A 3512-nucleotide genomic window follows, 5' to 3' on the forward strand; every position below is an offset into this window, starting at 1 on the left:
GGTGGCCAAAGTACTTGAGTTTCAACTTCAGGATCTGGCCTTCTAAAGAGCAGTCGGGGTTGATCTCTTCTAGGACTGACCAGTTTGATCGCCTTGCAGTCCAAGGGACTCGCAGGAGTCTTCTCCAGTACCAGAGTTCAAAGGCCTCCATTCTTTGTCACTCAGCCTTTCTTATGGTCCAACTTTCACATCCATACATTGCAACTGGGAAAACCATGGCCTTGACTATACGCACTTTTGTTGGCAGGGTGATGTCTCTGCTATTTAGTATGTTGTCTAGATTTGCGATAGCTTTCCTCCCCAGGAGCAAGTGTCTTTTAATTTCTTGGCTGCAGTCTCCATCTGCGGTGATATGGATGGATGGATGGATGGATGGATGGATGGATGGATAGATGATAGATAGATAGATAGATAGATAGATAGATAGATAGATAGATAGATAGATAGATAGATAGATAGAAGAGAAAGAGAGAGATGATAGGGAGGGAGGGAGAGAAAATGTGTGAGAGAAAGATACTTAGAGTTTGGTCTTGTGGTTAAGGCACAGAGTAGAAACCAGAACACTGAATTCTAGTTCTGCCTTAGGCATAAAAGCTACCTGGGTGGCTTTGGGCCAATCACCAGGAAACTGTGAGTTCACCTGAGGCAGGAAAATTGGCTGAGTGACTTTAGGCCAATCTCTCTCTCTCTCTCTCTCTCTCTCTCTCTCTCTCTCTCTCTCTCTCTCTCTCTCTCTCTCTCTCTCTCTCTCTCTCTCTCTCAGCCCAACCCATCTCACAGGATGTTGCCGTGGAGAAAATAAGAGGAGGAAGGAATATGTTTGGCACCTTGAGTTATTTATAAAAACAATAAAGGCAAGATAATAAAGAAAGAAATGATGTCCCTTAATTGAAAAATGAAGCCGGTAACCAAGCATCTATACCTGCTTGACCACTGCCAAGTTCCACACACCTGCATACAGTACTAGTTGCCCTATTCTACGATAAGCAACCTGACCATCAAACATGGATATACTTTCAAACCATCAGTTCTGCATCCCTTCTCTAAGAACGAATATCAGAAAATATATCTTGATACAGTTAAGTCAGGGGTAGGCAACCTTGGCTCTTTTATGACACGTGGACTTCAACTCCCAGAATTCCTGAGCCAGCCATGCTGAGGGGAAAGGGAGAGGTTTCCAAGCTGAGCCATGTTGGCTCAGGAATTCTGGGAGTTGAAGTCCACAAGTCATAAAAGAGCCAAGGTTGCCTACCCCTGGCCTAAGTCCTCCTGTTCTAAGCGGTGAGCCTCCTAGACCAGGGGTAGGCAACCTTGGCTCTTTTATGACTGGTGAACTTCAACTCCCAGAATTCCTGAGCCAGCCATGCTGAGGGGAAAGGGAGAGGTTTCCAAGCTGAGCCATGCTGGCTCAGGAATTCTGGGAGTTGAAGTCCATGAGTCATGAGGGGGCCATAGTTCCCTCATGCTGGCTCAGGAATTCTGGGAGTTGAAGTCCATGAGTCATGAAGGGGCCATAGTTCCCCCACGCTGGCTGAGGAATTCTGGGAGTTGAAGTCCCTGAGTCATGAGGGGGCCATAGTTCCCCCATGCTGGCTCAGAAATTCTGGGAGTTGAACTCCACGAGTCATAAAAGAGCCAAGGTTGCCTACCCCTGAGTTAAGTGAATATTATGGAACTTGATTTGCACAACACTCAGTTCATTAAAGCAAATAGTCAGGACGTAAACAACTTGACAGGTTTTTGAGAAATCGTATTTGTTGCCCTTGTTGCTGGTTGCAAAGAAATCAGAGAGGGTAAAACCTAATCTGATTTCTTCTCCCACACTGGTTCCTTCAACCCTCCCTTGTTTTTATAATGGGCTTCCATAAAAGGTGAAGCAGGAGCCTCAAGATTGATATGTAAAGAGGGAATCGTTTTATTTTATTTTTTACTCTGATGGCCAGTGGGGGAAAAAAGGGCCCAACGTTTGTTGTCTTAAAAAGGTGTGAAGTTAGGATTTAAACTGGAGCTGACGTATGAACACGGGGCTTAATTCTTGAGATCTGCAGTTGGCAAATCTCATGTGTATAAATTATTTTTTTTCTTGTCTACAATAAATGACTTATCTAGTCATGTCAAGTCTGGGAGGCTTCTGATGCTATTAAACGCAAGGTTGTTTCTGGAGAGTCGATATTTATTGCTATGCTGTGAAGTGTGACAGCTTCCAACTGACCTCTTTTAAGCAAAAAGTTATTGGTGATTCAGGATTAGCATTCCACAAGGAGTTCATACTTCGAACTAAATCAACAACAAAACACAAACCCATCTCTACAAGAAAGTAGGAACTGAAAAGGGGGAATATTTATCATCTATCTCTCCATATCTATCTCTCTATCTCTACTTATCTTCATCTCTTTCTCTCTTTTTCTCTCCTATTGTCTACCTATCTACTCTCTCTCTCTATTACCTATCTACCTATCATCTATCTATTATCTATATTTCTATATCTATCTATCTGTCTGTCTGTCTGTCTGTCTGTCTGTCTATCTATCTCTATATCTATCTATCTATCTATCTATCTATCTATCTATCTATCTATCTATCTCTATCTTCATTTCTTTCTCTCTCTCTTTTTCTCTCCTATTGTCTACCTATCTACTCTCTCTATTATCTATCTACCTATCATCTATCTATCTATCTGTCTGTCTGTCTGTCTGTCTGTCTGTCTGTCTGTCTGTCTGTCTGTCTCTTTCTCTCTCTCTCTCTCTCTCTCTATCTATCTATCTATCTATCTATCTATCTATCTATCTATCTATCTAATCTTATGCACACACTATTAAACTTTGGAAAGCTTCTGTATTTTAAGTATTGCATATCCCATTATTATTAAATCTTGGTATGTGCTACCCATCCATAGGTCATGAATATGGATGACCCATGAAAAATGGTCCTTGAAGTGGCTGCTTTCAAATGGCAGGATTCCCACAGCAGCTGGCTAGCTTTTGGGTGGGTGCATGTGTTGTAAATCTCAACCCTGCAAATAAACAAATTCAGTACCTGAGTTAAGCCTGGCATGTTAATTTGTAATTCATAATCTGCAGACTTTTCAGACTTAGATCCAATCATCATTAGCTTACCAGTCTTAACGCTTAATGCAGCAGAAAAGCAATGGTTTTCCACCTATCTCTTTGTAAATTAGGAGTCAACCGCTTTCCAAGTATTGTTCAAATGTCCTCTGGTTCAAGCAGAGTGTGCAATTGTCAGGGATTGCTTATTGCCATTTGGAGTCTGTCGTAAATATTGCGTTCCTTTCCTTTGTTTCCCTTTCACATGCCAGTCAAAAAAGACAGTCTTACATTTATCTTGTTCAGCAGCCCTGTTGTTTTGGTCACTTCAGCTAGAGAGGAGGAGGAGGAAGAGAAGAAGGAGAAGGAGAAGGAGAAGGAGAAGGAGAAGGAGAAGGAGAAGGAGAAGAAGAAGAAGAAGAAGAAGAAGAAGAAGAAGAAGAAGAAGAAGAAGAAGAAGAAGAAGAA

This window comes from Protobothrops mucrosquamatus, unplaced genomic scaffold, assembly GCF_001527695.2.
Source record: "Protobothrops mucrosquamatus isolate PMUCROS unplaced genomic scaffold, P.Mucros_1.0 scaffold7817, whole genome shotgun sequence".
Classification (NCBI taxonomy): Eukaryota; Metazoa; Chordata; class Lepidosauria; order Squamata; family Viperidae; genus Protobothrops; species Protobothrops mucrosquamatus.